This window comes from Colius striatus, chromosome 2, assembly GCF_028858725.1.
Source record: "Colius striatus isolate bColStr4 chromosome 2, bColStr4.1.hap1, whole genome shotgun sequence".
NCBI classification, from domain to species: Eukaryota; Metazoa; Chordata; class Aves; order Coliiformes; family Coliidae; genus Colius; species Colius striatus.
The window spans coordinates 19,073,471-19,087,555 of record NC_084760.1 but is presented as its reverse complement, the minus strand read 5'-3'; the positions used below and the strand labels follow the sequence as shown (position 1 = coordinate 19,087,555).

Below are 14,085 nucleotides of genomic sequence, written 5' to 3'. Positions count from 1 at the left end.
GGCAGAAACTTGTGTCATACATGACATAACATATTACATATTTTTGGAGATATTCTACGTAAAGAATACTAGGTGTTCTTAAATGAGAGTAATTTCCTAATTTTTTTAAATAAAGCAGTTTCAGCATTTCAATTAAAGAGATTATTAGTAGAGAGAGTGGAAAGAAGCTCAGTGAAGGGATCATTTGCTGAACACTGTTATTTTTTTTTTTTTCTGAATACTTATTGCAATATAGAATCATAGAATCATAGAATCATAGAATGGTAGGGGTTGGAAGGGACCTTTAGAGATCATCTAGTCCACCCCCCCTACAGAAGCAGATCAACCTAGATCAGGTCACATAGGAACATGTCCAGGTGGGTCTTGAAGACCTTCAAGGAAGGAGACTCCACAACCCCTCTGGGCAGCCTGTGCCAGGGCTCCTTCACTCTCACGGTGAAATAGTTTTTTCTTAGGTTTAAGTGGAACTTTTTGTATTCCAGCTTCATCCCATTACCCCTTGTACTGGTACTGTCTACTATAGAAAAGAGGGATGTCCCAATCTCCTGACACCCACCCTTTAGATATTTGAGGTTCAACAAGGACAAGTGCAGAGTCCTGCATCTGGGAAGGAACAACCCAATGCACCAGTACAGGCTGGAGGTCAAACCGCTGAAGAGCAGCTCTGCAGAGAGAGACCTGGGAGTCCTGATTGAGAATAAACTAAATATGAGCCAGCAATGTACCCTCGTGGTCAAGAAGGCCAATGGCATCCTGGGATGCATCAAGAAGATTGTGGCCAGCAAGTGGAGGGAGGTGTTGCTCCCCCTCTTGTCTGCCCTGGTGAGGCCTCATCTGGAGTCCTGTGTCCAGTTCTGGGCTCCTCAGCTCAAGAATGTCAGAGAACTGCTGGAGAGAGTCCAGCACAGGGCCATCAAGATGATCAAGGGTATAGAACATCTTTCATATGAGGAAAGGCTGTGGGAACTGGGGCTGTTTAGTCTAGAGAAGAGGAGATTGAGGGGGGATCTCATTAATATTTACAAATATCTAAATGGTGGCTGTCAGGAGGTTAGGGGCATCCCTTTTTTCGGTTGTACCTAGCTACAGGACAAGGGGTAGGGGAAAGAAGCTGGGACATAAAAAGTTCTACTTAAATATAAGAAAAAATTATTTCACTGTGAGGGTGACAGAGCAGTGGAACAGGCTGCCCAGGGAGGTTGTGGAGTCTCTTTCTCTGGAGTTCTTCAAAGCCCATCTGGACATGTTTCTGTGAGACCTGATCTAGGTTGATCTGCTTCTGCAGGGGGGTTGGACTAGATGATCTCTAAAGGTCCTTTTCAACCCCTACCATTCTATGATTTTATGATTCTTTGTTGGGGGGGCAGCAACTATTGCAGAAGAGTAATAATCTATTCTTTTGGAGTACTACTTTGAGAAAAGCAGACTTCAAGTTTCTCCAAGTATAGAGGTGAAAAACTGGCACGATTTTTCTGACGTGTCATATTAATTTGAAAATGAGTCAAACCACACGGTATTTTAGATGTGAAGTGTAAAAAGTTTAAATGCCAGTTTCAATAAGAGAGCAGATACTTGCATAAGAAATCTAATTAACTCACTCATTCCTTCTACAGCTTTTAGGATTGTTTCTCTGGAGCTCTCTCATGTACATTTCATGAGTAATCAGGTCTGGTTGGTAATGACTTGTCTTTTGATGATTTGAAATACATTAATTTTTTCACAGTAAATAAAAAAATAGAAGACATTTAGTATAACTACTGATTCCTGTGGATTCCATTAAGTAGAATAAATAATTATGGAATTCATCACATGCACAGCTAGCAACTGCAATTGTCTGATCAATATATTTTCAGAAATGACAGTAACTTTATACATATTGATACTTTTTTTGCTGATATTCCTCCAGTTGCCTTTATATAAAGTAGCAAGATAGCTAGTGTATTCAACTTAATAATGTCCTGACAGCCTATCTTTTGTATTAGGTATAAATCTTCCTGAAATATAAGCTTGTTCTGCTTTTTTTCCTCAAAATTCTAATAAAGCTTTTTATGAAATGTCAGATCTTATTATTTCTTGAATGTCTTCCCTATTAATTTCTACTTCCAAAGAAAGATAACCTTTCATATGTTAGAATGTATACAAAAACTTATCCTTTTTATCTTGTTAAAAATTATATCTGTTATAAATTTGACAGATAATTAAAATTAGAAAATGGAGACTAAGAAAAAATATCTTAAGTATTTAAGTAGTTTATTGTATTTATCCTAATGTCTTACAAAATAAACATTATGTCATGATATTCTTCATTAAATAAGCTTTATGATTTTTCATAAATATATACATAAAATAGGCCATTAAATTCACTGACTAATTTCAAATTCTAGAAAGTTGCTACTCTAAAAGGGCTATTTCTATAAATTCCATGAAAGTGAAAGCTGACTTCTGGTTCTTCTATTGACTTAAGAGCTTTACCATTCTTCTAGTACAGTGGAAAATTCATGAGGGATTTTGACCTTCATGTCGCTAAATTTGGGCATATTATGTTAAATGTACAAAAACTACAGTCTATGATAAGGATGTCACAATACTCAAATCTACAAATGCCACTGTCAATCTTTCAGGTCTTAGTGATACAGGATATTACTTGTTTCATGATTTTATGTCTTACATATATTACTTCATTCCAATTAAAAAGGGTGGGAACGGAAAGCTGTTTCATGAATACACCTTTCCACCACATATTCCTGAAAAAATAAAGACAACTTAGAGATGTGAGAGGGAAGAATAAAATTTGGGCAATTAACAAGCAAGAATGGGCTTTGCATTACTAATAATAAATATTTACGGCATAGATTTGCATGACACAGTTCATCTAGTCTTCCCAATAAGTTTTACATCAGTGAAAAAACAAAGATATCTCTGAAGAGTGAATTGTCACTTGGTAGACACTTAAAACTTCATGTGAAATAGGTCCTAAATTTTTAATTCCTTTCCATTGTCAAGATGAGATTTTAATGTGTCTCGTAAATATATAGATTGGATTGCTGAATCTTTGACTCTCTCAGGTAAAACAGTCAAATCAGTCGTTGATAAATGCCAGCTTCTCATGCTTGACATAGAGATAGAAATTTGAAGACTAATAAAAAATGCTATATGACTTAGTTTTTAGTGGAACTTTAACCCTTTGACTACAGTAGCAAAGACTGTAAATATTGTATTGTAAAAGTCTTGACCCAGAGTAGAAGGGAGAGAGGAAGAAATAAGTAAGCCAAGTTTTTTGAGATTTACTTTTTTGATTGTGCTACATATGAGTAAAAGAAATTGCTTGTGAAATCTAAGCATGCCTTTTTCAACACAGAAGTATTTCTAAGATACAAGAACTGTTTTGCTAACAGCCAGCTAATGCAAGTGACAGACTAAGATAACTGAGTATGCAATGGCAAATGGTTAAGTTGTTTTTGAAAAAAATGTCAGAATTTCTTGAAATAAAGTATAACAGAAGCTGAAGAAGGAGACAAAAACAATGAATTTTGAAGATTTATGTTTTCATTAATGGGAATTTCTAAAAGATAGACTATACTACAAAGACAAGTATTCAAGATTTCATAAATAATACCATCCCTAAATAATGTTCTAGTTATAACAAAGACAGTTTAGACCTCCATATTTTGACTAGATAAATAAATCATAGGACTAACCATGAATGCATGACATAATGAAAGTGATCAGAATAGAATTTTAATTTCAGACAGTTATCTTCAGTGACTGGGTGACTTCAGTAACCTCTGTGTGTAAAGAACTAAGCTCCTAGGATCAAGTTCATAGGTTACACTTTGCCCTCCATCTCCACCCCACCCCACCCCACCCCACCCCACACCAAATCTTTATTCATGGTAGATAAAGAGTTATAGATGAATGTATGCATATGCTCTTTTTGGTGCTATAACTGCAGATCCTAGAAAGTAGTTGGTAATGAGCATTAGAAGAAAAAAAATATCCAAAACAAAACTTTGGAAGAAGTCATCAGTAATGTACTTATCAAATAGCTAAATGAACATGATTATGGTTGTACCCTGCTACAATATTTTTTTGCAGTGACCTCAATTACAGCAATCATATTGACACTTTGAGCATTATTGAGGGGATTGGTATTCCTAGAAGGAATCTAACAAGGAAAAGCGGATATTTTTTGCAGTTTTTTGAATTTCTATTCCTACTGAGCTGTTTTCTACGCCTGTGTAAAAGAACTGACATGGGTTTAAAAGGTGTCTTTCAGTGTACCTAGAGACGTTAAATAAAAAATTTTGATACATTATTAAAACTTGTGAGAGAAATGCTATGTTTAATCTGATTTAAATTCAAGAAGATTTGGATGAAATTTTATGTAAATTTTAAAAAATAAAATTGTGATTAAAAAAGACTTGAGATTAAACAAAGGCATATTTTGAAGCATTCCTTAATACTCAATATGCATAAGCTACATCATCCTTTAATATTTTAAAAACCTGAAACTTAAATACATAATAATAAATGTAACTCATAAATTATAACTCAATTTACTAGGAAAAAGCAACAATGGATTTTGAACTGAATACCACTGAAAAATAAAGGGAGATGTACCACTATCCAATTTCTTTAGAAATATTGTCCATCACACATCATACTCTTTCAAGTACTGTATCAGCAGACACCCTCATTTAGTCTTTCATACTTAGTTGCTAAGCTAGTATGAGCTCCTCTCTCCTTATTCCCCAAAAGAAGAGTAATATTGGATCAATACTGAAAATGAAAAGAGAAAAAAATTTCCTTCTGAAAATAAAGGCCAGAGAACCAATGTAACCCACTGTCGTCGTTGTCAGCTGAAATTATATGTGGATGCCTAAGACCCTACATTTTCGTCTATCGAGTGGACAAACTTGTTAAAAGAATATTTTTATACATGTTGTGTTTCATATCTGAGAGAAAAGGAAAGTGAAATATTTAGTAAGAATGCTTAATATTAAACAGATTTTCAGCCTGCTTACATATGTCACCTAATTGAACCCTTTTGCATCATACCTTCAATTTTACACATACAACAACCACTGAAGTTAATGGCTAGATTTTTTCACTTACATACACTTAAAGAATTTAGGTAAATACAGTGATATCTGTGGCAGAGGCGTATGCCCAGTCATCCCCTGGAAAAGTGTCAGTATGAAACATTTAAGCCAAGTGTTTCAAAGGACTTTCAAAAGATGTGGCTTAGCCAGAGGGAACACCTATTAAGGCCACAATCGTTGTTCATAAATAGTTATTTTTGAATTATGATTTACAAATAGTGTAGAAAAACTAAAATGATGATGAAAAAGTATAACAGGAAAATACATTAAAATCTCATTTAGTTAAAACCCTTGTATCAGATTATACAGTTATTGCCTTAAATTCTACATGTCCTGAGGGAAGAAGCTGTAATTCACAGGACTTTAGAGCCATTCAATAGATTTTAGATTATAGACAGAAAATTTTTGCAGATTCCTGTAATGCATTAAAAGACTGCAAATAAGTTAAAGATGTTGTATTCAGCTTTCTCAGTTGAATGAGGATAAAACAAATAAAAGTTTCTGAAAAAGCTAACTGTAGCTAGAGATGTTAATCTCCCAATGTTCAGTTCATAGTTAATATGATTAGAAAACACTCAGGAGAATTATACAAAGCAGTAAGATTTAATTCCTTATCTGAACCTCCCACTGGAAAAGCCTCTTACGCTCTCCATCTCAATAAAGGAAGGTAGGGAAGAGAACATTTACACTGAATTACTGATTTTTTTGAATCCAGATTTGATGTGTCCTTACTAGGAAGATATTGATAAAACAGGAATTATAAATCAAAATCATTAGGTTTTTCAGAAAAAATAAACAAATAAATCAATCACAAATAGAAAACAATCAGCCAGAAATCTCCAAGCACTTGATACTAGAAGAAAAAAACATACTAAAAAACGTGACCATGTCTTTCTTTGGTTTGTGTTTTTTATAGCCTTAGTTTGAAAGAGAATCTTTTCATTCTGAGATATTCTCTGACAAAATACTGACATAACAATTGCACTTTTTATTATTATTTGTACCTTATTTTTATCCTAGGCTAGTTTTTCATTCTGAAGGCAGAGTATAATTCTGTTGTGAGTTTCTTATTCTGGAAAAAGGGAACAAAACTTTTCAATAATCTTATTTAATTATTTTTCTATATCATTCCTTGGAAGCTATGGTTATGTAACTTTACCACAACAATGGATAGAAATAATCTTCCTTTCACTTTGAAGAGTACTTAGAGTCTTTGTGTTACAGGAATGGTTCACAGGAATGAAAAGAGTGAAATATTGTGAACAGGAGAAACTTCAAGAGAGAGACAGTCCTTCAGTGGACATTATGACTGTCCATGGGCAGCAAATTAGATATGAGTTTACCGTGCAACATGACAGAAGTCAGTGAAATTCAGTAAAGGTAACAAGTCACGGAGGATGAAGACACTTGTCATGATATATATTTGTCAGCTGGAGAGACATGTGGCAGTGGCAAGGCTCAATTTCTGTGACTGAACAGCAGATTGGAGACAGCAAGGGGTTCCCAGAGCAGGGAAAGTGGAGGAGCAGGGTGGAGATCCACCAGGATCTTGCGAGGGGAAGATCCTGCTGAGAGGCAAATGAGGAGAGGAGGTAGAGTTGCTCTCTATGTGAGAGAGAAATTAGAGTGTATTGAGCTCTGCCTGGATGGGGATGAGGGACAAACTGAGTGTTTATGAGTGAGACAGGGTAGTGTGGCTGATGCTGTTGTGGGAGTTTACTACAGGCCACCTGATCAGGAAGTGGATGAGGCTTTCTACAAATAACTGATAGCTGCTTCACAATCACAATCCCTGATCCTCAGGGGAGTTTGCAACCACCCTAATATTTGCTGGTAAAGCCACTTGGCCAAGTACTCACAGTCCAGGAGGTTCCTACAGAATGTTGATGACAACTTCCTGTTGCAAATGGCTGAGGGGCTGCAAAGGAGGATTGTGCTGCTGGATCTTGTGCTAGCAAATAAAGAAGGCCTGATTGGAAATGTGAAGGTTGGAAGCAACCATGGCTGTAGTGACCATGAGATGGTGGAGTTCAAGATCTTCTGTGAAAGAAGCAGGACACCAGGTCAGGTTACCACCCTGGCCTTCAGGCAAGCTGAATTTTTGTGCTCTTCAAAGACCTACTTGGAAGAGTCTCATGGGGCAGGTTTCTAAACGGTAGAACTGCCCAAGAGATCAGGTTAATCTTTAAGCACCGCTTCCTCCAGCCTCAAGACTGGTGCGTCCTCACAAGTAGCAAGCAATGCAGGAAAAGGAGGCAAAAGGCTTCTATGGATGAAAAAAGAACTACTGAAACTACTCAAGGAGAAGAAATACATCTGTGTAAGGTGGAAAAAGAATATGTTGTTATATATTTTTATTATTGATATGTAATATCAATTTCTAGGGATCATAAAAAATCTACAAACATCAGATTGAATCTACAAATCTACAAAATGCAAACTGAAACTGTACATGTAACCAAGAACTTTTTAATGATATTTTTTAAGCTAATTTAGGAAAAACATCAGAAAGATATTACGCCTTTAAAAAAATCAATCTGCACCAAAGAAGAATATAGCAAGGTAAGTGGTGTATAGATGAACAAGTTCTCTAAAACGTACAGACTATTTAAGAATATATATAACTCAAAGTAGTTGACATAACTGGTTCTCATACTTAAGAAAAGTGAAAACTTCTCTGGAAAAATTACCCTTATGAAGACAACCCAGCTTCATCATGTAAATAATCATTATACTTGAGTACAACTAGTAGCCTGAATAGACCTGTCCCTAATTTGGGACTCCAGTGAGCTGTACACGTACTCTCTTCTGAAGAAACAGTTATGCCAAATTTATGACTGCTAGCCTTTATTTTATTGCTAATTACATCAAAATTGTTTTATTGCCATTAAAGTGAAAAGTGTCTGGTCTAAGACCTTTGTGATTGTGTTTGGCCTGAGTACCTGAGTTTGAAAACTGCCTATTAAGGCTGGATGCAACAACTGATGAACAATATGACCAATCTAGACTGTAATTTGACTGCAACAAAACCATGCTATTAATTAGTTAAAATTTTTATTTTCAGTTGTGGGAGGTATAATGTATTGAAATAGTGTGCAGTTTGCCTCAGTCCTTTTCAGAGTACTTCAACAATTCAGACAGTAGCTTTATTATTTCAGTCCCAAGCCATTCTTTAAAAAGAATTTCCAATTATGTTGAACTTAATAAAATTGTGTGGTAGCTTTTGTGAGGTTTTACTTTATTTAACTTTTTCATAGTACCTTATTACAACTTATTTTCACTGATTATAGAGACTGCAATTCTGCCTTTATCATCGTGCTGCATATAACTTCCCTCATGTTATTTCTTTGGTGATTCGCATTTAGTTATAATGCATACACACCTTCTACTTGTCCTTTTCAGATCCAGTCAGTGGATTAAAGCAAAAAAAAAGTATTTTATTAAAGCAGATAACCCTTTTCAGAATCTTAAGGTTATAATGAGAATAACAGAGAAGAAAATGATGTTAATCCAGAAAAAAAATCCCCAAAATTCAGTTGTAAAGATGGAAAAAAAGTATCAGAATAAGGCTAAGGAGATCTCTCTGCATTTTTACTGCTGTGTCTAGAGTCACAGGGAAAATGATTTCAGCTAGGATTCATCTCATCTCATTTACCCTCAGCTCTCCAAAACTTAGTTTTCTAAATCTAAAGCCCTCTCAGTTTAAGCTCTGGTAACTGATCTCGTAACTAAGCTCTAGTAAGAGACTGGTAACTCTAGTGAAATGTTCATCATATTGTCTCCACAACTACAAAATAGGAAAGCAATATTTAGTATATCCAACTATTTCCTTTTTTTTTCATAACAATGATGGTTGCACTTAAAAAAAATCAACCAACCTACCTAAATCTATTAAACTTTCTGTATTAGATTAATGTCTATGCTACTGTAAAGTGAAAATGCATACATGAACCACATAGTATAATTGTCCCTAATATAAATCAGACATCATAAACACTATTATAATAGACATAAGAAATTACCTTATATGATGTATTTCACCTGACTTTTTAATATAGATAAAACAGAAATATCTGTCTATGGAAATAACATACAGTGAAAGTGATGAGTAGCACAAGAGTAATGCAGAAATGGTTTTTGAAACTCCATGAGAGATTGTCATGGAAACGGTCAGGTTAGAAATCTTTTTGTTGCTATAATTTTATTTAGCTTCTGCTTAGGCTTTATGTTACTTAAAAAATTCATCTTCCTCAAGTCATTCATGATTTTATTTTTCTCAAAACAGGATGACACCATAAGAACTTTTCAGATGCAAGGCAATGACTAATGGCATATTTACCTATTCTGAAACATACAAAAATGAAAACATTCGTTTTACTCTTACAGACATTTAGCTGAAAGATTAAAAGAGAGAGATGCATAAAAGAGTTAGTCACTCTCTGTAAAGGTTATCTAGAAAATGTTTTACTTAGAGTAAATTAAAGAAAGAATAAAATATATTTAAACTGTCTCCCCAAATTTGAAATGCTAAAATTATTTATTATCTATGAATGTCCCAATTGAACTGAAAAGATCAACTAACATAGCTCATCTCTAGAAGTAAAAAAAAAAAAAAACACAAGTAAACAAAATGAATACCAGGTTAATCAGAAAAGGAATACAAATGCTCAGATGACAAAGTAAAAAAAATAAAATAAAAAAGAAGCTTGCTAATTAGTCTGATTGAAAGAAACAGAGGTTAAATTGGTCTGTGTGAGCATGTCTGAAACTAATAAGAGTTTCTAAGTACTAATTATCATCATGCAAAAAAAAAGTATTAAATACCACTGGGCTCAGAACGAAAAGGACGACATGTGCACATCTTCAGAATATAACCTGAAGCAAACTTGAAAGCAAACAAATTAGTAATGTTTCAATGAGCAATATAAACTGTCAAAATCACAAAAAACAAGAAGGACAAATAAAAATATTCTGAACACTGAGCCATATAAAAGAAGAGTGTACAGTGAAGCTATAAGGCAGTAAAATATACAGACAGTGAATCCATGAATTTTTAAAATGTACATGCTATCTTTTGGAACAAGAGCAGATCCAACACTTTCCACTATTGTTTTTTTTTCTCTGATAAAAATGTTGATTCACTGTTTTTTGTCTGTTCTATTTGGTAGTTGATTCAATTGTTCTTGTTTTCTTCTGGTCAAGTCCGTTTTGCCCAGGACTGTAATTGGCAGTGACCCCTCCCTGTCTTTGTCTTGATCCACAAGATTCTGTGTTATCTTTTCACCTCTCACCTTACTGGGGCCTCTACCATTCCAACTCGTGGGGCAAGAGTGTGTGTGGGTTGAGAGCAGCTGTGTGATACTTTGTTGCCAGCTGGACTGAAACCATGACACAGCACAAGACATCTTACTATGCTGAAAAAGAGATTTTGATTCTTTCTTTGTTTTTTCAGTGCCATCTACCAAGCATGTCTGTTATAGGCTCAACACTTGCCTCTGTCGAAGGACTAAGCAGAAAGTTTGCCTAAGGCCTTTCCTCCCACTTTATAAGACTTATTTTTAAGGTCCTTTCACTGTATTTCAAGAATCTTAAACAGAATTCCTCTTGCTAATTATATCACTAACTAACCTGGATTTAAATATTCTGGAACTTTCTTACTGCAACCAGTACAGGCTGGGAGTCGACCTGCTGGAGAGCAGCTCTACAGAGAGAGACTTGGGAGTCCTGGTTGACAATAAACTAACCATGAGCCAGCAATGTGCCCTTGTGGCCAAGAAGGCCAATGACATCCTGGGATGCATCAAGAAGAGTGTGGCCAGCAGGTCGAGGGATGTTCTGCTCCCCCTCTACTCTTCCCTGGTGAGGTCTCATCTGGAGGCTTGTGTCCAGTTCAGGGCTCTCCAGCTCAAGAAGAACTGAGAACTTCTGAAGGGGGCCATCCCCAAGATGATTAGAGGACTAGAGCATCTTCCTGATGAGGAAAGACTGCAGGAACTGGTGCTGTTTAGTCTAGAGAAGAGAAGACTTGGGGGGGGATCTCATTAATATTTACAAGTATATAAATGTTGGATGTCAAAAGATTGGGGTATCCTTGTTTCTACTGTATTGAGCAACAGGACAAGGGGTAATGAGATGAAGCTGGAGCACAAAAAGTTCTATTTAAACATAAGATAAAACTATTTCACTGTGAGGATGATGGAGCCCTGGCATAGGCTGTCCAGGGAGGTTGTGGAGTCTCCTTCCTTGGAGATCTTCAAGACCTGCCTGGACACGTTCCTGTGTGACCTCATCTAGGTGGACCTGCTTCTGCAGGGAAGTTGGACTAGATGATCTCTTAAAGTCCCTTCAAATCCCTACCATATTATGATTCTATGATTCCATGATTCTTTGATTCTGTTTCTCATCCAACAGAAGTATCTTGTGTCTAGTAAAATTACAATTCATGGTAAAATAATTTAAATTAAAATAGAAATGCAACCTCCACTGCATACAGAGGAAAGTTCATTGTGTTCATTATTTATAGTATATATAGTCGAAGGTGTCGTTTTCTGTAGCAGGAGAGTTGGAATTAAATGATCATTGAAGTCCCTTCCAATCTCAACCATTCTATGATTTCATGACTCTATATTATTTGATAATATTGAAAGGTCTAATTTTGGAAGACATCACCATATACTTAAATATAAGAATAAATCAGAGACCATTTCAGACCACAGCAGGCAAAACAGAAATGGAGAAAGATAACAAACATGTGAATGAAAATGTATTGAAAAACCCCCAAACAAAACAGACACTGCAAACCAAGTTATTGCCAGTTTAGACAGAGAGTCAGTTGCAGATACAAGTGTTTGCATTTACAAGAACTTGATTATGAGAGCATATCTAAATTCTCTGTGTTCCCTTGCATTTTTTTTTATTAGATAGATGTATTTTTAAAAATATTTTTTACTTACTTTAGTTACTGAAATTTATTTATTTACTGTTACTTGCTAAAAGCCAGCAATTATAAATCCTCTGATAAGTAAATCCTATTTTTTTTCCATATATCCAATCCACTGATCATCAATGAAAATATGGAGACATAAATTGTCATTTTTCACTTAAGGATTAGCTTGAGTTAGCTGTCTTATCTTTTGAAGTGATATTCTTATTAGAATTGAGCTAGCAGTAAAAAAAAAAATCCAGTAACATAGCAACTTTTGTTTTCAGGCAATTTACAGACATTATCTACTTAATCATTGCAATATCTTTGTGAGATGATTATATTTGTTTATCTACATCTTCACCTAGAGAATATGAACTTGGATAATAATTAATTTACCCAAGGGCACAAAGAGAAATTGTATCACATTTAGATTAAAGTTATCTTCTCAACTCATTGTTAGGTATGCACATCACTACACGGTTTTCCTCCTCTCTAACTCATCTTGCCATTATATTAATAACGTAGCTGCAAATACCAATATAAAAAATCATAACTCTTTTCAAAACTAACTTATCATTTCTACAGATAACCTCTGGTTCACTGAGAGTTACTTGATCCTTTTACTGACAATGATAAAGAACAACTTCCATGTAGAGCATTTTAGTAGTCGGTAGAATGAAACTCATAGTTTCTAGTATATGTTTGTGTATTTCATAAAACACATTGTTCCAGGTAAATACCTAGGTTAACCTCAGAGGCACAACACACAAATGAATAGTTAGGAACAGGTGAAACCATATATAGACATATCAAACATACAGACTAAAAATGTTAAAATTAATCAGATAAGGCATATCTAGAGAATTACTTTCTTTAGAGAAAAGAGGCACAAATGACCTACAAAGACAAAATCACAACCATTTTCTTTCCTATCATTGATTACATTCTGTTATGTGAAAGACATTTCCCTTCAGATCTGTGGAAGGAAGGGAAATGGTGTCATCATTTAAGAATGTTAGGGAATACCAATGGGAGTTAAACATGGGACAGCAAAGCAGTGCATTCAATAAGAGAATCTCCATCTCAGAAGAACAAAACAGATAATATTTCTGTTAATGTTTACTGACAATAATATTCAGTAAAGCACTTTAACAGATGTCTACATCTGTCCCAATGAAGCAACAGACATGAAAATGTCTTACCTTTGAGGATATAACTCAGTATTGTTTTCAGTTCCTAACTCAGCAGGATATCACCCTTAAAGCAGTTAAGGATCTCTTGATATTAAATACATTAAAGTCTCCTTAAAATCAGTTAATTTTCTTGAGAGGGATGGTTAAAAACTTGTGTTTCAGTACCCCAACATTTCTAGGTTTTACTGATCACTGTCAGTTTTTCCTCTAAACATCTTAGTACTGTACGTCTTGTTAGACCATGACTGTAAAAAATTAGTTTCTCTGACTTAATTTTCCATAGTAACAGTGATCTTAAAAATGTACATGTCAAAAAAAAATTATTCTAGAATTTACCAGTGATTTCTAGCCACAATGATTTTAAAAACTGGAGAAAGTCTGCTGATCCTGATCAAAGATTTTCTTGGGTCAGGAATTTCTTATCCATCATTTTCTGTATTTTCTTAGTCAACATACAATAACATGTAGAATGACAAATTATACAGCACATATATATTTTATTTTTTCTCCTTTTATTCAGCTGGGTCTTTTTACACTGTCTACTTAGTTCAGTTGCCACCTGGCCTGATCTGTCTTGGGATTCATAAATAAATGTATATATATAATCACAGATTAGTAGAGGTTGAAAGGGATCTTTAGAGATCATCTAATCCAGGCTCCCTGCCAAAGCAGATCCACCTAGATCAAGTCACACAGGACATATCATATTTTTCAGTCTCATACCATATCTTGATTACTTCTGGGCACTTCAGATGGTGCAAAATACACACTCTCAGGCAACCAGATTGACATCATACATTATTTAGAGTAGTGTCCAATTCTTTTAGCTATAATTAACATGGCCAGTAGAATAAAATTCCAAAGA

At 34.9% G+C, this 14,085-nt stretch overlaps 1 protein-coding gene across 1 annotated transcript in view; it reads right to left on the bottom strand.

The window, feature by feature from the left end:
• EYS (eyes shut homolog) overlaps positions 1-14,085 on the bottom strand; it is a 900,402-nt gene that overhangs the window by 645,281 nt on the left and 241,036 nt on the right. The gene's annotated exons all lie outside the window — the stretch shown is intronic.